The sequence below is a fragment of the Vicugna pacos genome, chromosome X (assembly GCF_048564905.1).
Source record: "Vicugna pacos chromosome X, VicPac4, whole genome shotgun sequence".
NCBI classification, from domain to species: Eukaryota; Metazoa; Chordata; class Mammalia; order Artiodactyla; family Camelidae; genus Vicugna; species Vicugna pacos.
The window spans coordinates 108,454,867-108,476,240 of NC_133023.1; the positions used below are offsets into that span (position 1 = coordinate 108,454,867).

Here is a 21,374-nt window from a genome sequence, read left to right on the forward strand (position 1 = left end):
GAAGAAAGACTAAAGACTACTTTTGCATTTCTCAGGTTGCTACAACTACAGCTAAAAGTCTTGCTGACATCCTCTCTCCTCCCCCACCCATGCTCCATCTATGAAAAAACAAAGCATTCTTTCAAATAAGAATGCAAGTAACAGTACAATAAATACTGTGTTTCTCTATACTAAAAAAAAAAAAGACTGCTGTATTATATTGAATCGGGAATAATCAAAATAAATTAATCATCAAGAAAACAAAAACCCACAGCACAAAAAACAACTGTTTGCATTATTGGCCAATAGTCAAAAATGACAAAAGTGTGCCCCCAACAGCTAATATTTTCTGCACAATATTTAAATAGCATTGAAAAACTCTGAATTTGATAAGTGAAAACAGAGTAAGTACTCTCCCGAGTGCTTGAAAAGTGTAGTAGGTGCTATGGATTTAGTACTATATTTGTCATGATCATATGTGTAAAATACCTACATGAAATAATTACCAAAAAAATGGAGAAGATAATTCCTGCATCTGGACTGATGCATTACTATTCTTTTGGAGCCAAGGACTGTTGATGTTTTAGGGGAGCAAAACTTGCTACCACAGGGAATGCAGGTTGGTGCAGCCACTGTGGAAAACAGTATGGAGATTCCTCAAAAGACTAGGAATAGACTTATCATATGACCCAGGAATCCCACTCCTGGGCATATATCCAGAAGGAACCCTACTTCAGGATGACACCTGCACCCCAATGTTCATAGCAGCACTATTTACAATAGCCAAGACATGGAGACAGCCTAAATGTCCATCAACAGAGGACTGGATAAAGAGGCTGTGGTATATTTATACAATGGAATACTATTCAGGCATAAAAACCGACAACATAATGCCATTTGCAGCAACATGGATATCCCTGAAGAATGTCATTCTAAGTGAAGTAAGCCAGAAAGAGAAAGAAAAACACCATATGAGATCGCTCATATGTGGAATCCAAAACAAAACAAAACATAAATACAAAACAGAAATAGACTCATAGACATAGAATACAAACTTCTGGTTGCCAAGGGGGCAGGGGGTGGGAAGGGACAGACTGGGATTTCAAAATGTAGAATAGATAAACAAGATTATACTGTATAGCACAGGGAAATATATACAAGATCTTGTGGTAGCTCACAGCAAAAAAAAAAAAAGTGACAATGAATACATATATGTTCATGTATAACTGAAAAATTGTGCTCTACACTGGAATTTGACACAACATTGTAAAATGACTGTAACTCAATAAAAAAAATGTTAAAAAAAAGCAACACAGCCAGAAAACAAATAAACAAACAAAAAAAACAAAAATAAAACTTGTTACCACAAAATATCTCTTTGGCATGCAGATTATTTCAAGCTGAAAACAATCAAAAGACTCAGGCCCAAAAGACTCAGGAAGAAATTTTGACCTTTCCCCTAACTGCCTGAAAGAATTTAGTCCAGCATAGAGCTATCACCAGCGGTATCTGCAAAGAATATGGGTTGGGTGTGGTGGGGAAATCTAGGGGCAGGGTCTAGAGATAGAAGTCCACTCTGTGTCCCATTGTCTCTGCATGGCCTAGTAAACATTTATTTATACAAGAAGTATGCATGTTAATAAAGTTCTCAATCTGTCTCTTACTACGGAGGGTCTCAGTCAAGAACTCAGAATGGTAGAGGGAAAATTATGTTTTCCTTTTCTACAGAGATTACACTGCTTTAAGATATCTCTGTCTTGGCACATGCTATTTCTTCTGTCTGGAATGACCTTCGACCCTTTTTATACATGGCCATCTCAACACTGCTAGACACCATGTCCCCTGTGATGCCAGCTCTGACAGTCCCAACTATTTCCTTCTCTAGATTGCTTGTGGACTTCACACTTGTTCCATCATTGCCTTCAAACCATTTTATTTTAATTATTTGTCTGCACATCTGTGTTCTCTATGAGACTGGAAACAATTAATTAAAAACAAATATAACAATCTTTTTTGGGTCCCCAACACCCGGTGCAGTGCCTGGCACACAGTAGGCATTTAGTAAACTGTTACTGAACAGGGCTAAGCAAACTATGTGTAGAAACCTCAAGTTGAGGAAAAGAGAAATGCTGATTTTAAAATAGACTGTAAAGATCTTTTTTCATACTGAAAAATGAGAATCAAAGCATGTTGCCAAAATATTATTTTTTCATATAGAGAAGAGATCTTAAGTTATAATGGACTGTCTTGAGTAGTGTGTGTACCGTAGAAAACTTGTACCTTTGCATGAAAAGACAGTTGTGTAAAGGATATTTAATGTTGTGTTTCTAAAGCAACTTTAAAGTTATGATATGGATTGAGGAAAAATTGTAAAGTCAATTTAAATTTCTTATAGCTCCCTAAGACAGAAACTGGAACCTAAACATAAAGACAATTTACCCTTCATTAGCAAATACTTGGTATGCTCTAAAAATAAAATGTTCAAACGTAGGGTCAAATCAAAGATATCACTATGAATATCAAAACAATTTAAATATTCTTTCAATGACTTCAATAACTTGGAAATTTCAAACAATTTCAGTTAATATTTGTCAGTGAATAAGGTCTTAAAGTACTTGTCTGAACTGATATAAAATTTGACCTATCCAATGTTTATTTCTTTAATGATCTGACAATGAACTGCAGTGAATCTGAAAACTAAATAACATATACAAATTCTTTTATATTCTCTAAAGTATTTCTTTTAACAAGTGAAAAATCCTTGTAACTTTTGATTGTCCGTAGAAAAGATGCAATCTCACCTTTTGTGGTGCATGATATTCACAAACCTGATTTTCTGTTTGTTTTCCATCTCATCCACAGTTATCCATCATCCCTTCTAGATTTCCTACATTTTTAATAGCTCTTCTATGTTTGTTTTGTAAAAAAAAAAAAAATCTACTGACTGACAGTTCATTCAGAAATAATCTATATTTACCACTTTTCATAAAAATGTTTTTCTCACCACTAAATCTGATCTACTGCCCTGAAATTGCATAAATCACCACAACCTTTTGCATTTGTATAATCCTGCCTTTTGTATTCTTCTACTACACAGTGCATACAGGTGCTTTCAGCTGTGTTACGCTTGGTTGTCTGATTTTAACTAGTTCGTCAAGATTTCCCTTAAACTTTTAAAAATTGTCTTAACTGACTTTATAGCACAGGGAAATATACACAAAATCTTATGGTAGCTCACAGAGAAAAAAATGTGACAATGAGTGTGTATATGTCCATGAATGACTGAAAAATTGTGCTGAACACTGGAATTTGACACAACATTGTAAAATGATTATAAATCAATAAAAAATGTTAAAAAAAATTCTCTTAACTTTGTCCTTTATGCTTCCGAAGTCAGCTTCCAACTAGGGCAGCTTGTTTCCCTAATTCTTGGTCATCCATTCGTGTTTTTTTGTTTTTTTTTAAGTTTTTCTTTCTCCTTCCTCAACCTCCCCTTCTGCTCCCCCAGTGGCCCCCCTGTTCTTCAGCCTTCCCATTGTATTTTCTCATATTCACTATTTTCTCCTCTATGGAGCTACGGCCGTGATGCTGTTTTCTTAAGGCACGTTTTTTTTCTTTACATGAGCCTTATTATATCTCTTTTTTTCCACATTTTACATTTCTGTCACCACCTGATATTTACATTTCTTTTCCTCTATTTCTTCCTGAGCTTCCCCATACTTCCTTCCCTCTCTCTTGTAACTATTAAGTGGCTTTTCAGCATTGAATAGAATGGGGACTATTGTTACCAGCTCAAAAATTCTTTTGTCCCCCCAAACAATAGAGGTATTAAAAACTGTCTTTTCTTAGGCTTTTCTGTTGGTTCTTTTCATGTGTCTTTCCCCTCCAGTTACTCATAGTCCCTTCCTGGAAAATGCTCTATTCTGGTTCTCTCCACCTGAAATGTTTTTCATAGAGAATCCACATTGGGGCTAATCTGAGCGGCCATTCTCCGTTGACTTACCTTCTCACTGTATGTCTAGCCCATACCCTGAGGCCCTCAGCCACTTACATCACGACTATGGATTAAGCACAATTAAGAAACTCAGCATTGAGGACTAAAACCTTATTTAGTATGCACTCACTCTTCACTTGTTTCTACAATATTTTGCCACTAATTTTCAATATTTTCAATTCTGAGAAAATAATTACCTCAAAGCCTCTAATGGTAAGGGCAAGTACTGAAATCTTCAGCTCTCGTAAGTAGATGATATGCCAACTTAATAAACCACTAAACAGGAGGGACATATCTAATTTGTCAAGAATAAGATACTAATCTGATTAAAGTATGAGGGGGAAAAATTAAAAGGGAACAATGCAGTATGTTAAAAAAGAAATGACAGGTCCCAAATGGAGTCACTTGTGCTAAGCCCATGTCAGCAAACCAAGACTTAATACTTAACCTAATTGCATACAACCACCCCCTAAGAATGCAGTCTTAATCGGTCAGTTGGGACTGTTCTAGTCAGAACCAATAATCTGCCACATAGTCTCCTTCTGTCCCCCACAGGTAGGTTACCTGAGCCCGAAACAATCCACTCTTTCCCCCTTCTCTCTATAAAAGCCTTCTGTTTTGTACAGCTCCTTGGAGCTCTTTTCAATTTGCCAGATGGGATGTTGTCTGATTCATGCATCATTCAGTAAGGCCAATTCGATCTTTAAAATTTACTGAGTTGAATTTTGTTTTTTAACAAGTAGTTCTAGTAGTCCTCCTGCGTGAATCCAGGAAGCTCGTAATGTTCTATAAACACTTCCCATGCTCTCAAAATATGACTGATTTGATAAAAGTTCAGTTACATTTAACTTCTCAGAGACGTATCATTTGCCTAATATAAGGCAAACTCACACTTATCTCCCACTGGCTACACTGATTTTTGAACAATTTAAGCTATTCGTTTAGGTGAGCACACAAGCTCCCAAATTGTTCCACTAACTATAGTCTGAGTTGTAATATATAGCAAAGAGAATAAACCTCCAAAACACTGTCCCCAAAATTTAAATCTAGAATCTGCTTTTTTTATACCTTATAGAGATCTTTCCTGGTTGGTGCTTTGAGGGCTTGTTTTTCTCTGCAAGACTGAAAACTAACAGAAACTTTTTTGTTTTGTCTAGCAGCAATTGCCTGAAATTGAGCCAGCCCAACAACATGTAATTAATAACTGTCAGCCCATGCCAGTAGCTCTGTAGTCTAATTAACTTGTACTTTCATAATTTCTTAGCAAAGTTCTTTCATACTGAGAGCTTTATTCTGTTAAAACAGATTAATTTTGGTTTTGCAGAGAGGACAGAAACTCAAAGCTCAAAGGTTCTTCCTCACCATGTACTATCTAAGTTAAATCATTTAATTTTTCTATGGTTCATATTTTCATTTAAAAAACACAAGATGTTAATGAATACTATGTGAAGGCTAACAAAGCATTACAGCAGTGAGAAGTTTGCATTAAAAAAACCAGCACATACATTAAAGACAACAAAACAGAGAATTTAAAGTAACTAATATTTCTTCATTCATTTCTAAGACACAGATCAGTAACGTAACCTCTAGGATTCTTGTGAGATATGTTTTTAGGTGCTTTGTAAGCAGCAAAAACTAATTTATCCAGAAACCTCACTTATACAGAACAAAATTACAAGCCAGAAAAGATGCAAAAGTAATATGATATTACGAAGGTCACATCCACTGCATTAATAATAACATTGTTCCTCCTTTTTAAAAGATCATGTTCCCTAGTAACCGTGTGTGTCAGTAGTAAACTGAAAATGTATGAGCAATCTAAGAAATATATATATAGATATCACATATTATTAATAAAAAACTCAGTTAAAATTTTCTGTTTTTTTATGCAAGGTACAGTACTAAGACTAAGCTATGAAAATGTAGACTTGATATTTTCAAAGATGTATAAAAATGAATGCAGTTTATTTCATCACTGCCTGAATGAAGTCCACATCCTGATGGAATGGTGTAATATTCTTTCTCAACCATTTTTTTTCATTATCATCTGCTGGGAAGTAGTCATACTTCTTTGTTCTTGAGAGCAATTCGACCTTTATTGAGAAAAAGTACAACATTGAATAATTGTTGAAAGAAAATTATGTTTTCCTTTGTTGATGAAAGTTTCCTTTGTCATATATGAATGACCACTGGCATCTAGTCTAATTTGGAATGACAAGAATTTTTTTTTAAGCTAATCAATTAGAGAAGAAACCCTTCAGCAGAAGAGCTAGTCAGAAAATCACCCTCAGCATTTTACAGATTTGGTTCTTCACCTTTAAATGAGAATATACTAACCAAGGTTTCTATATCAGAAGAGCCTTCAAGAGAGTACAGGGGTCCTGATTTCATGTTCTTAAATATAGGGACTCAGCAAAAGCAGAAAACAGTTTTATGTTAGGAGAAAATATCTGAGTCTACTTGTGAGTTTTATGTGCTAAAGTACGCAGGTAGCACTTAAGCAGAAAATCTCCTAACCACGAACACTTGATCATTTGAGTTTAAGAAACAAAGAGAAACAAAAAGCATAATAAAATAAAAGATGGTGTAACTCAAATACATAAGGTAGAAAAGTCCTACTTTTGAAAAGGAGGGTCAGGAGCTCTCTACCCCCAGACTGTAAACTTACTTGAATGCACAGAATATGCTTCTGTCTTCATTGTGTTTAGCATAGAGCCTGGTATTCACTGAGTCTTCAGAAGATGTTTGTGTGCTTGCATCGAATATCAAATTCAAATGTTTCAATAATCTTAAAAAATGTGTGTAATTTGTTACCAAAACTGCAGCTGTTAAACATTTGCTCTCAAGCTTCACTGTAACTTGGCGTGGGAACACTCTGTGACACCCACACTCTGTGCAGTAAGAGACTGGAGTAATCTCAAAATGTGGATACAGTTCTACCTGTGGTCTTGCAAAAGATAAGATGTGATTGACAAAGTCTTTAACGGCCCATCTACGTACTTGACTCTAGCCAGAGGTCCATGTCATGTAAGAAGCTTCCTTTGATTGTTCTTACTTAATGATATTTATGTTTTACCGTTTCATTCAAAGTGAGCGCAAAATACATTTAAGCAGAAATGTAGAGTGATGCCATCCTACGTTCTGTGGTTCAGGGATGCATTATCAACAGTCAGTTGAAGATAATAGTACCTGCATTACTAAGTTGCTGAGAGGGTTATCATTAAGAATAGATTATTGATGGAAAATACCTTGTACATATTAAGCGTTATATAACTACTCGTTGAATAAAAATGAATGATAAATTTATGTTTTAATTATGATTATATTTACTTTATAATTACTATTTTACCATTATGGTGTACTATATAGTCACTTCAAATTTTAGTTTTGAGAGTCATAGAGTTCTATAAAACAATCTTACTTCCTGGCTTGAGTTTAACCTGTAATACACTTCAAACTCAAAGACAGGAAGACTGTAAAATAGTTTGATCATATATGAATATTCTTACATTTCCTAATAATTCTACAAAAAGTTCCCAAGTAGAATAATACATTAAGATAAAGAATCTCAGTCATTTTATCAGTATTTTTGTCACTGGATGTACATTCTATCTTTGCAACATTATAATCTGTGAACAACACATAGCTTAAACATTAATTGTGTTGTTTAGAAGAAGAGATGACATGAGAAAAATATCTTCAATTTCAAAATATTTCCATTTCAAAACATTACTGCTTTGTTCTATCTTTAGGAGTCTTAATATAATAGTTTCACTTTTCGGAGTGAGTTTTCAACCCATTGATAACAATCAGCTGGTCAATCTTCTATTCCAATGAAATCAATCATGGTGACAGTTGCCACTATGGCCTCCTCCCTGTATCTTCTAAGCATGGAAGAGGACAAGTGAGCACCTGCCTCCTAGATTTTAGATTGAAATATTGCTTGAGCAAATCAGGATTCTTTATGCTATGGCAGAATACAACCGTCTGATAAAGGCTGGGATACTTCTAACAGATGTGTCCGTACTTTCTGATCATGTTTTCCTTAAAAGACAAATTCCTCCCAGAATTTGTAAATGGAATTAAAAATATGTACAATTTAATCATCAGTAAATAGCATTTGAGATGTTTATTTCACATTGTTTTATCACAATAGAAATCAATGAAAGTTTGATCAGAATGTTCACAGTTACTTTTTGTAACAAGAGAAGCCATTTAGTTTTCTTTTCATAATAAAAATAATGTACCAAATGAGAATTAATTTATGGAGCTGCTCAAGTAAAAGCAAAACCCAAAATTTTAAGATCAGCAACGATATTCATTCTTCCCTTAGAATGTTACTGAATCAGTTGACATAGTATTGCATAATGTAATGAGATAGTATTACATAATGGTCAAAAATATATTACAAATGATCGCTTTTGAAGTTGTACAAGAATTCCATTCCAATTTGAGCTATATGTTAACTAACCTACAGTGCAGGTAATATAACATCTCATGCCTCTGCATTTCAAAAATGGATAGTGACCAATGCTGTTAAATCCCTATTTGAAGATGTTAAAACTGAAAGACTTTGTCCTTAAACTATGAATTTCTATATTGTATTGAACTGTCAAGCCCCGTCTTAACTTGTTCTCAATACATAGTTCGGGAAATGAGTAGGTTCATGTTAGCTCATCTGAGAAGGCACTCCCCATTTCTGAAATTCTCTAAGTTTTGTTTAGAAAAATCAGCAAAACATTGTACTTAATCAGTCATTTCCTTCTACATTAAAAACACAAAGTAGTCTATACTGTGGTTATAGAGCTCAGTCAGTTGCCCTGAAAACCCTGTGCCCTGAAGCTCTTCCGATTATGCTTTCTGCCCTACAAAAGTTTTCTAATTTATCAGGAAGAAAGGAAGTATGCATTGTTCTGTTGGTCTCAACTCAGATTCCTTTCTTTTTGTCTTGACTCTTGTTTTCCCTTAGGCAGTTCTAGCCTTCTTCAACTGCAAAAAATGAAGCCTCTCTATTGTCTTTTTAAAAGCAAATTTGCCTTTCTCAGAGTCTCAGCTTGATGATGGCTGGTTATCTGTCCTTCCAGATCTCAGTGTGAGCTCTCATCTCTCCTGCCTTTTGCCTCTTCCAACAACTCGGTAAGGTGTTACCAATCTCTAGAAGTTTGGGAATGAGGCATAGAATTTGGGTCATGCTCTTATTCTGCCAGAACAATATATATATGTTTAATTTAATTTAAATTAAATTAAATTTAATTTAATTTAATTTTTGGGGGGGTAATTAGTTTTTTTTTATTTTTAGTGGAAGTACTGGGAATTGAACCTGGGACCTCATGCATGCTAGACATGCTCTATATCACTGAGCTGTACCCTTCCCCACCTTTTGCCAGAACAATGATTACACACACACACACACACACACACACACACACAGAGAAAACGAGGTTTGAATTGTGTTTGCTTCTACACCCTGAAACAATTGAGGCTATTTTCAAAAGAAATAATCTACTTTCTAATTTGGCCTTCATTTTAAACATACACTGAGTCAGAGATGTCTGTGGATTAATATTTCAACACATTGTCAAGTGATTCTATATGCCCTTGTGCTTTTCCTCTTGTTATTTCCCCCTTTTAGTCAGAAGTTTTCAAAATTTAAGTGTTTTGTAAATCGAGTGGGTAGAATAGTCTAATATGACTGGCAGAATGAAACAGATTGATTTGAAATTGACAAGCAGTATATTTGAAAAGACAGATTCCCAATGATTAACTTAACAACTCTATTTTCAGCTCCTATCAGAGTTCGTCTCTCTGGTTTAACGCTTTATGTAGTTGCCTTAGCACATGTACAGATTTAAATATACAGGAGTATATATTTCTGAAAAAAAATGCACTGAAAGCTTAAAATTTGTAATGGGACTACCTGGAAAACTAGTAGAAATTTCTCAGCACTTGGAATTCACTTAGAATATTTTCCTGAAAGGCTTGAGTTTCCCCGTTCCATACCTAACCACACAAAAAAGCAAGTGGAAACCCCTTATAGTAATGTTTACAACTGTCCCGTGTTAAAGGTAGCATAAGGAAAAAAATAAATACCCTCAGTTCTAAATTTCAATAATTTGCTTTCCTTGCAGCAACCATTTGTGATCAACCATCTATTATAGCTCCAATTTTCTGTTACTTCTGCATATTCAACAATTCTTTCTAAAATCTTAATCTCTCTCCCTCTCATCCCCAACCACTATAACCATGACCACCACTAACAATCTTGAAAGCAGTCAGGCAGACTGGCAGCTGGACTTAATTTAAATATATTCTGGTGCTTCTACCAAAAAAAAAAAAATCTGTCTCTGTTTCATGATGTGACAAAGGTAAATGACCTAAGTAGCAACTTAACTTTTAACAATTTTTGTTAATATTTAATCTTATATTTTATATCTACTATTTTAAGAAGGCTCAGATTTATTTCTGGATAAACATAACTACTTTTATCATACCACGATTTTAAAGGACAGAGTAAATATTATACCAGTAAAAATTTTCTCTTGCTCCTCAGATGCCTTTTAGACTAGATCTACCTCCAACTTCTCCAGTTAATAGAGTGGAGCATCCATGTGTATTACCAAAAGTGATGTATAATCTATTCTGATGGTTTAGGGCCACATTCTCTACTCCCTTCAGTAGGAAAAACTGCCAGGGAAGTGGGCTTACAGTCTTGAACCAGCTGGATTCACAGAGGACATCTCAGCTTCTTTGAGTTGGTAGAGTTCCTTGTTCAGTTGCTACATCTTCACTCCAGAGAGCATGAGCTCTCCTGTTAGGTGATTAGAACCGGGAACAAGAGCAAGCTTCCTGAGACCAGGGTGGTACAGCAATTGAGGGGACAGGCATCAGTTGTGAGAAGTGACAAAGGAGACCATTCATGGTATCCATCCTTCCCAGCTGAGCTGGCTGTAGGCTCAGTTACCTGTAGCATAACAGCAGCTTTTACACTCTGAAAATACGCAATGCCAACTTCTCCCGGAAGACTCCTCTACCATTCTGGGGTTGCATCGTTATCACAGGGAATGAAAATATGGTCTTAATCCAATTAGGAAATAAAGGACACTTGTTAGGAAAAGTTTCAAGCCAACTTAACATAGCAAATATTTGCTGGTTTGAGTTCACTTGCCTGCAAGAAATATTCTTTTTTGATAGAGAAGCACATGATCCCAAACCAGTTACAACTATGTCCCTGGAATCACTGGTGATGAAAGTGATTGCCATGGAAGGTGGGGTAGGAGAGGAATTTTAGAGATCAGTTACACAGTCCTTGGCAGAGTGCCTTGCACAAAGTAGTCTCAATAAATAACAGGTGAATGGATGACTCCAGTCACGTCCTCTTTTCATAGGTGAAGGAACTAAAGCCAAAGGGAAGAAGTAATTTACTCAATAACATAAAGCTGACCAGTGGCAGAGCCCGGACGAGATACCAGAATTTCTAAGTCTTTAGTGATTTTTTCTTTCTACAATACCCTTTTTTGTATTCCGTCATTTCTACTGTTACATTGATCAGCTGTGAACTATAATCATCTCCATCCCTAGAACTTTGTCCATGTGATCACATGCCTGCAAGGCCCTTTGGCAGAACAACTCTAGTCTCCATGTCTATTTACGTTGTCTCCGAATTCCCCCAGTGCTTACTGCCTGCACCACATATTTAGAATTTTAATACAAAGAATTACAGATTCTTTTGCAGTGATTCCATATGTATTTATTGTATCCTTAATATATTTGCATGCTCCTCTGAGTAAGGGACATTTGCTTATAGTTCTTTCCTATTTCTCAGCATGTAATTCTTAGATTATAGGTGCAGAAGAGATAGAATAAGCATGTAATGTAGCATCCATATTGGGACACTTTTGAGAGGCAGAGAAAGTATTCATATTTGCTCCATAAGTGTAAACTGTGATTATCCTGGACAATCTGGAATGTATGGTCTCTCTAACAATAGTTGACTTGTTCAACACGTGTTCAATTAGAATCATTCCACTGCTGATTGTACAATTGTCCAACTATGGGATACTGTTCACAGTTTACCTTATTACACTGAGTGGAAGTATTTCTAAAGTAGTAATCACTGAAAAATAGTAAACATTATGGAATTATATGTACCGAATACTTACATGTATATGTTGTATGTTTATAAGTTATTATGAATATTTCCACAAAATATTCATTTGTTGTCTTAAAGTTGTAAGAATAAAGTTAAGTGAAAAACTTCTGTTGGTCCAGTTTTAATCATTCCAATATTGAAAATGTGGCTAAGAGTGAAAAAAATGGCATTCTCTCTCATTCTTTCCTGATGGTAAAATATGTGGGCTAGGTGAGGTGGGGTCTAAATTTGAAGTTTAAAAATAGATTTAAATTTAAACATGCTATTCAAAAAAGTATCAGGACATCATAATTTTAAATTTCTTTTGGGGTAAATTATGGAGACATTAATAAAGGAAACAAGTAAAGTCCATGAGAAATTCATATACAACTAATGGCTGACTAAAATTTTATAGCATTTACCCACCATCATACTATATATTAATAAAATGAATCTTTACACTGATTTGTTAAGAAATAATCAAAGTTTTTTGGCACAATTTTCAATATATATATATGTATTTTTTTCTCTTCAGATATGTAACAAAGTTTCAGACATCCGAGACAGAATAGTCCATAGTTTCAATTTATTAATATCGCCAAATTAGAAGTTTAATGATAAAAACTCCCTGCAGCAGAATGAATTTTAAGTACTTGAACAATGGCATTTACATCATCTGCTCCAGATAGAAATTTGCTGTCTTGATAGTAACAAAAAACAAATAGGAAATTTAGATACACTGAGCCAACAAGAGGGTAACTGCAACAAGGAAAGAAGTATTTCCTAGATAAATTGCTTTTTCTTTTGCATACTACATTCTATACTAAATAACACTTCATTTAACTATAAGTAGATGTTTATCAAAAAGATTCATAGTCTTTATCACAACTGTTTATATATTATAAGAGCATCTGAACAATCATAATTTTCCATCTTCAAAGTTCTAAATGAAATTAAAGTACACCAGCAGGGGGGAAAAAAGCAAAAATAATTACACGGGAAACAAAATAGAATGTTGCCCTTAGGAAAAATGCTGAGAACAGACATTATGTTGACAGATTCTCAACTACCCACATAGACTTCCAAGACAAGTCCCTAGACTACATTATTTTAAGAAATTAAGTTTAAAAAATCTATTTAAATGACTGTCTTCCCACATCCTGTTATCAGTGTAAAATGTGTGTATGTGGCTTTGGAAAGACAGGGGAATGTTCAAATAGCATTTATTCTGCATTAAAATAATAAGAGGAAAAATTAAAATCTGCATCATTATAACACATTCATTTATAAGGTTGGTAGGTCACGTGAACACCATCTTGCCATAAGTCTAGGAAAGACAATATTTATTTTCATTTTAAAAAGAGACCAATTTCTGGAACCTCAAGACAAGGCCCATTTTCTACTCTCATTTTCTATTACCCACATACCTGATGGTTAAATTTCTTTTATCCTTGGTTCAATAGTGTCAATAAAGATGATGGTTGAAACAACAATAATTTTTAAAAAATACTGTGTAAAAAAGTCCTTTCCTTGCCAATTGTCAGGAAAAAAGGTGTCATATTTTTATTGGGTTTTGTATTTCAATCAACAAGGATTTATTTAGTTTGATACATATTTTTCACTGATACATTTCCTCTCAATTGTCTGAAAATAAGAAAATTATAAGCTACAAGTTGTGTACATTATTTTATAATGTTGGCCTAATTATCAGAACATAGCCATGACCTGAATTGAGACCTATGAGTCCAGAGTCCTTCCTGGCTGAGGACCCTAAAGACGTTTCCTAGGAAGTCAAGTTTACCATACATAATGTTAACACAAAAAAAGCGTGAGGTCTTCCTTTAAAGTAATTATTTTCACTTAAATAACTTATCATGAATTCATCTCTCACAAATTAATCTTTTCTGGATTTTAAATTAACTTTCCGTCTGTGTTTTATTTACCACATAAAACAGTGTCACTTTTTTTTTTCTTTTCAAATGGAAGTACTGGGGATAAAACCCAGGACCTCATGCATACTAAGCATATGCTCTACCACTAAGCTATTATCCACCCCCAGTGCCATGTTTTATATGGTGCTAAAGCTATAGTATTCAATTTTCTAGAGCATTCTTCAAGTTCTTGTTATAAGAATTAATGCCTACTTCATAGGTAACTTTATCCATCAGTAATCATTTATTGAGCATCTATTTTATGCAAGGCACTGGACTAAGCATTGCAGTAACTACTAAGATGTATGAGAAGATAAAGTCTTTGCTTTCAAACTTAGCTAATAAGATAATAACATAAATGAATACAAAAATGGGAAATTGGTCATTGCCAAACTGTGCGGTAATGGGAGAAATTCATGGAGCATTGAGTATTCAAAGGTATTACACAAGAAATAAGGGACTAGAAATAGCTCTTAAGTGTAGATCTGAATCATAAGAAATAATTGGAAAAGGAATTTTGTCAACAGTAGGTTTAAATAGACTGTTACAGTATCTACAGGGAATGAGGAGGCTGAGGAAGGCTAGCCAGTCAGAAAGTTGCTAGGAATGTGGGGCAAATAAATACACAGGAGTCAACATCTGCGGGATAATTGTAATCTCATTTTTGCCACTAGAAGAAAACAACTTATCTCTCCTGTCCCACTAACAATGAGCACTTTGCCAGGGAATTTAAATGAATTTAATCCATAATGTAATCAGATCAGTTACTTAGATCATTCCACTAGTGTCGGCTTTATTTTATGGACTAGGATACCGAGTCTAAGACGGTTAATGTGAGTTGCTAAGAGTGACACACCCAGCAATAATAATGATAATAATGCAGTAAGGGTTATAACATTTACTGCGTACCTGCGGTTGAGCTGATACAGATATGGGCACCTTTATCTAGTAGTAGCAGATTCTGAGCTGCTTGCTTTGTCTCTTCACCCCTTCATTTTCCTTAGGCACGGTCCCAGGGCCCAGGTGCTATGTATCCCCCTGCATGCAGGAGTAGCCCACAGCATGACTCTCCCAGCTTTGTTGGGGGGATTTGCTTTTGCACTGCTCGATGCCCATTTGGTCAAGGAGGAGCCCAATGGGTCACTTGCCAGTGCTGTAGACAGTGAAGCTGGAGTTGGGACCCTGTGCTTTGTGCCGAAGAAATATCTTGAAGGAGAGGGTGGATAGGAGACCTGAAACATCTCAGGATCCATTGCTTCATTCACTCAGTGTGGCTACTATATACATGGGTCAGCTTCAGGGGAAGGAAATGTGAATCTAGACTCAGGCAGGTCTGGGTTCAGAATCCCAGCTCTGTCACTTGCTAGCTGTGGAAACCTGGAAATTCATTTAAGCCCCTTTGATCTATGTTTCCTCATATGTTAAATGATCAATAATAACCACTTTATAGACTGTTGACTGTTGTGAGAATTAGAAATAACTTGCAGAGTTCAGTCCAGTACCTGATATTAGTAGATGTTCAATAAATAATAACTATTGTCACCACTAAACATCTCCCACATCACCAATGGTAATTCTCTTTTTCTTTTCAAATTACCATTTGTGAGGAAGTTGCTTTAAAGTTCTTCTATTTTTCAGTTAATAATTCCACATTTTTCTATTTGTCTTATAATTTTCCCTTACAAAAGCCAAGTTGCTTTATACCTAATTGTTCGTGTTGGCTTAAATGTTGACTACTACTATTTAAAATTGCCGAAAGTTTCCTGATGAGAATTTGTAGATCATGACCCTGCAAAAGACAAAGACACATTTTTCTGTGTATCTGGAAGGAACTCACATTCTCCCAAATGTACAAAACAGAAAACTATCCATTTGATGTGCTTCCCATTTCTTCTCCTGGTTATGACTAAAAATGTGTCACTTCAAGGAGCCATTGGCAAATCATCATCACTACCTATTGATAAAGGTCATTGATAACATTCTATGAACCAACTACTACTCTAAATGTAGAGTTTTCCTATTTAAAGAAAGCCTTTCTATACCCCTTCTACTTTTGCCCTAGCCTATGATACCCCCTTGGATGCTCAGCCATCCTGGAATTCTAAAAATAGTCTGACCTTAAGTGCATAGGACTGGATTAATTATAATCCTTGGTACATGAATCACCATTATCATCTTATCAAACATGGCTCCATTGACAAAATTAATTATCAATCAAAAACAAAAACAATGCATTGATTTACATTGTGAATATTCAGTTTTAGGAAATAATGCAAACATTTTTTCCCTCAAGCATTTGCACAAATGTATACTTCTGCCAGTAATGCGTAAGAGATCTGATTGATTCACATTCACATGCCCACAGACTTTTAAAATTTTATCAACACAGCAGGTAGAAATGTTCCATTTTCTTCTTGCCTGACCTCCCTAGATAAGGAAGTTTCAACCAAAGTTGAGGTTTAGAACATTTCCTAGGCACTTGAAACAGAATGGAATCAAATATGAGAACTTTCTCAGTAAAAGAGAACTACAGGTGATATACTAGGCCCTTGTTGGTTAAAGGTTTTTAGAAATGAAGAAGAAAACAATTTAAAAGTAAGCAGTACCTAATTTAAGAGTAGAAAAAAGTGCACTCCCCAAATTAAACTGCATATAGAGGCTTATCTGCAACTCATAAAAGAACATATTTTTCCTGCCTAAAGTTACAGAATAATGGCAAATTGAAGAGAAAAATGTGAATTCACACTTGTTTCTATTTTTCCAACAAAGGAGACATTTCCAAACTGCTGGTTAACTGGTTAGAATGGATATTCTAACTGGTTAGAATTTTTGAATGTGCAGACTATTTGATGGTTATAAATACAAAAAGATGGAAAATAACATGCAACAAATTACTTCTTAATTTTGAGTTTTAATAGTTCACATTTCTTTTAGAAAGACCATTCGTTTATGAAGTTGTGGTTCCACTTAATTCATCATTTAGAATAATACATGGTTCTTATTCCACAATTTTGAAAAGCAGTTGCTGTTTCCCAGAGTAATTGTTTTATATGTAATATGGCTGCAATGGTATTAACGGTAAATCATAATATTACTTCCAATATCCATACTCATCAAAACGCAATGCTGTAGTAGGGATAACTCACCTAAAAGAAATTTAGTCAAGGTTTTTACTTTATCAGTGGCAGTCATTCTTTCTCTGTCTTTGGTGATGTGCCTGTTCTGTGATGTTCTGTTTAACCATGGCCCAATAACATAATGTACTTGCCAAATATTAATTGCAACAATAGCATTTAACGCCTCGTTTTTGTGCAAGAGGGGCATGTCTAAATAAACAAAAGTTCCTTAGTATAAAGATATGAAGATGAAAAAAATTCAGCTTTTCTTAGGCGTAAGATAGGTACTACTTAAATACTGCTCCAAAAAGGAGAGCAAACTTACACTATTTAATTATTTACATCAATTTTGGATACATGAAGCATTAGAGAAACATTTCTGCTGAAAAGTTAACTACTGGCTTTATTAAAATCTTGATATTATAAGTCATGACTAATTGATGCAGACCAGCGAACCAAAGTCGTTTGCAGAATCCAAAAAGCTTTCAAATTTTTACCTTCATTTATCAATGCTGTAAGGGTAAGTTACCAGGCACTTAAGATCTATAAGCTTTACTTTCAGATCAGCACTGTGATCTAATGATAAGGTACTCCATCTGTGGTCAATGCAGATTTTTTCTCAAGATAACTATACATTGGACAAAAAACCAAAATGTCTTTCTTTTGCTTACTTTTACTAATATCCTTCTCAAAAATTTAATTGGTCAACCAGCAAATATTTATAGAGTACCTATTACATACAAGGTATTTATGTGAGTGCCTGGATAGGGCATAAAAAGACAAATAGATTACTTAATGAGATGAAAAAGATAAAGATGGAAAATATATATACAGTCCATTCCAATATATAAGCTCATTTCTTGAAGATTCTCCTGGGGAAATGTGGGCTTCATTGATTCCTCCCTTTTGTACCTGTATAATCTTTATTGCTTAGAGTACACTATTTGGCTCTTTGTAACATTCTGCCTTTTTTGTTTGTGTTACCATAATGCATCTTATCTCACCAATAGCATTATGAGCAACCTGAGATGTCATAGATCTTAGCCAAGAGTTACCTGCAACCTCCATCATAATCCCTGGCATAGGGCGGAAGGCATAGTAATTCTCCATAATTGTTTTGGTTAATTAATCTAATATTCAAAGGTATATTATCCAGATAACTTAGTCTACTCATTGCTTATTCTAACCTCCAGGACTCAAATGAAAGGGAAAAAAGTAAAATTCAGTGTATCACCATCAACTACTGGCTGTGGACTCTTCTATTAGTCAAATGTGTACAGCAAGTTGTGGGAAAGCAGAATGACTTAGAGTAATAAATATCTTTTTCCTGTGAGGGGGTATTTTGATATGTTAATTGTAGTGTTTTGCTTTTTAAAAATTAGGTTACATCATTTTTAGTTCTAATGCAAACTTAATGCACTACCTATTAATATGCAGAGTCAAAAATAATGATCTTGAATTTATATATTTTTCCCAAAAAATAAACTGAGAACTTTATGTTCTCTGGGGCATGATATCATAAAGTATAATGAAGGCAGCGTTACTGGATCTGTATTCTGCCAGCTCTTACCATCCAAATTGCCACTGACCTTCCCCTGAAGGCTTTAGAGAGCCTCGCTACACTTTTCTCTTCCTCTAATTCAGTGAATATTCCTTCTCACAGCTGTAACTTTGCCATAGGGAATCTCAATCAGTCAATTGTGGGAGCGGAGGAAAACATTCTTTTTAAGTGGCAGAATTCAATGTTAGATAGCAAACATAAAGAAAGTTGTTTGGGAACAAGTCATGGATTAATTGTGTGGGATATACAGAAATTAAAATACAGATCAAATTTGTTCCTTCTGTTTCATTTGATTTGGTTCTTCTCTTGGGAATCTAACATACAAATCAATTCCCTAAGCTTATGAATACTGAGAAGTGATTATCTTAATTCAACTTTTCCTAAAAGGTTGTCTAGATAGTAGATGATCAGCTTTTAAAAGTTGTGGCTTGAAAAAACTTTCACCACACCAGAGTCTCAAACATCTGAAAATGACCCTAGCATGACATGACTCTATATTCACCTGGTGGTTGGGGATGTTTGTTACAGGTGCAATAACTGGGGGGCACAACACCAAAGCACCAGAACTGTGAGACAAAGATGGGAGATCCAGTCTCAGATTTCTAAGTACCTACAGGAGTTTCTCTTTAGAAGAGCTGCTATAAATATTACCAAAATCTCTTAATCAGAGTCTTCCTCTATCTTTTCCATGTTTCTCTCACTTTTTCTGTCCCACCTTATTTTGTTACTGACTATAACCCAGTAAAGTCACAGGCCCCATTAGCTCTACCTCATTCAATGCTCATTGGTTTCCAACCTTCTCATGAAACTCCCCTTCCCCTACCACACACACATGAAGGGCTCTTCCTCCTGCCCTCTCCACACTCCAAATTCAACTCTATCTTCAATGCTGAGCTCAGAGGCCGCTTCTTATACCTTGTTACACCACAAGCGAATCTTACCCTTTGTTCACTTGCTTTCCCTCATTGGATTTATAGCTTTCTTTCCCTGAGCTAGCTTTTCACTGATAAGCTTTCAAGTAAACATTTTCCCCCCCATTGAATTACTTTCTTTAAAAATGTACTTTCTTATATTGTATGTCAATTATCTCAATTTAAAAAGAGAATATCATCAGAAAGAGAACTGAACTAGAGACAAATTTCTAGAAGAAAGAACTTGTTGTATTCGTACTGACAGGTGCATCAGAGATGAGGAAGGTGTCAGCATGGAAGATACCTAAGATGGAAGTGGAAGCCATAGAGAAACTTCCTAGTCACCCGTCTACTAGATACCACCCTACGGGCATCTTAGAGGCAACTCGAATTCAACATGTCTAAACTCGTCTCTGTCCCCTCCCCTAAATGAAACTGCTCCTCCTCTTCCTGTATACTCCATCTAAGCAAAATGTGTCACATATCACTAAGTGTGCAAGCCAGAGACCTGAGAGTCATCCTTGACTCTTCCTTCTCTCTTACAATTCACAACCAATCACCAAGTCCTGCTCCTCAAATAGGACAACTCCTGTCAAGTCCCATTCCACCCATTCCACCATGCTGTCTGGACATGCTGTTTTCACTTCTTTACGTCCCACCCCCTCCAATCTGGCTTGTCCCCACTGCTACACAAAAACTCTTATCAAGATCACCAATGATTTTTCTGGTACCAAAACCAATGAGCATTTCTCTGATCTCATAAATTACAGTTTTGGCAAGAAACAGAATTTATTTTATAAATAAATTCCCTATACACCTGAAAATGTCAATTCCACAGAAAAGTCTAAATCTTCTTTAACCCATGAGTTATAACCCCTTCACCAAATTCTTTTCTAGAGCAGAAAAAAGAAAAAAAGTACTACCTAGCTCTGCCTTTATTTGACAAATTTGGAGGACACTGAAATTTTAGGTTTCTTGTGGATGCTAGAGATACGTGGTCATTTTTTTTTCGTTTTAGAAGCAGAGGCTACTGTTAGACAATAACATAAAGATCTGTTTGTAAACTGAAAATTTGGCTTACCCTTTAAAGGCACAAGGAGTGCCAAACTCATGAAAATGAATATTAAGTAAAGAAAAGCACCAAGGAGCAAACAATGTAAGGAAGGTGTGCTGTACTTAAATGTTAGCACATCAAGTACCAAAGTCAATTTCAAATATAGTTTTACAATGCAAAGTGTAATAAAGACTAATTCATTTATGCATTTATACCCTGGGGAACATGATGTGTTTTGTTAAAATGAATTTGCAGAGATAAGTGTATATCCAATTTAAAGGAAGCTTTCTTTGCAGAAATCTAAAGATATAAAAATAATAAATAATAATAGAAATGAGTCATTCATTCACACGTTCATCCAACATTTATTGAACACGTTTATAGAGCACTTCCTATTATCAGTAAACATTGCTTCAACTATTAAAAGACGGTGTTTAAACTGGGGCACAAATGAATGAATAATACTATTTTGTTAAATACACAAATACTTAGGAAATATCTGTACAAGTCCTTAGAGATACAAACAGTAGGAAGTACTGGATGGAGCAGCAAAAAAAAAAACTCTGAAACTTTGAAGTATATGCTAAGTATTTCCGCCATGAACTCTTAACTTCCTGATTCCAGGCACTTAAACCAGTCATTTTCTAATCAAACATTTTCTGAAGTCAAACTGTCAAGTTCATTATCCAGGAGCATGCCA

At 35.1% G+C, this 21,374-nt stretch overlaps 1 protein-coding gene and 1 non-coding gene across 2 annotated transcripts in view; both read right to left on the reverse strand.

The window, feature by feature from the left end:
• Positions 1–21,374, reverse strand: part of HTR2C (5-hydroxytryptamine receptor 2C) — a 212,637-nt gene that overhangs the window by 162,392 nt on the left and 28,871 nt on the right. The gene's annotated exons all lie outside the window — the stretch shown is intronic.
• Positions 15,059–15,188, reverse strand: LOC116279271 (small nucleolar RNA SNORA35). The gene has a single exon (XR_004188636.1). It is a non-coding gene; the product is annotated as a small nucleolar RNA SNORA35 (small nucleolar RNA).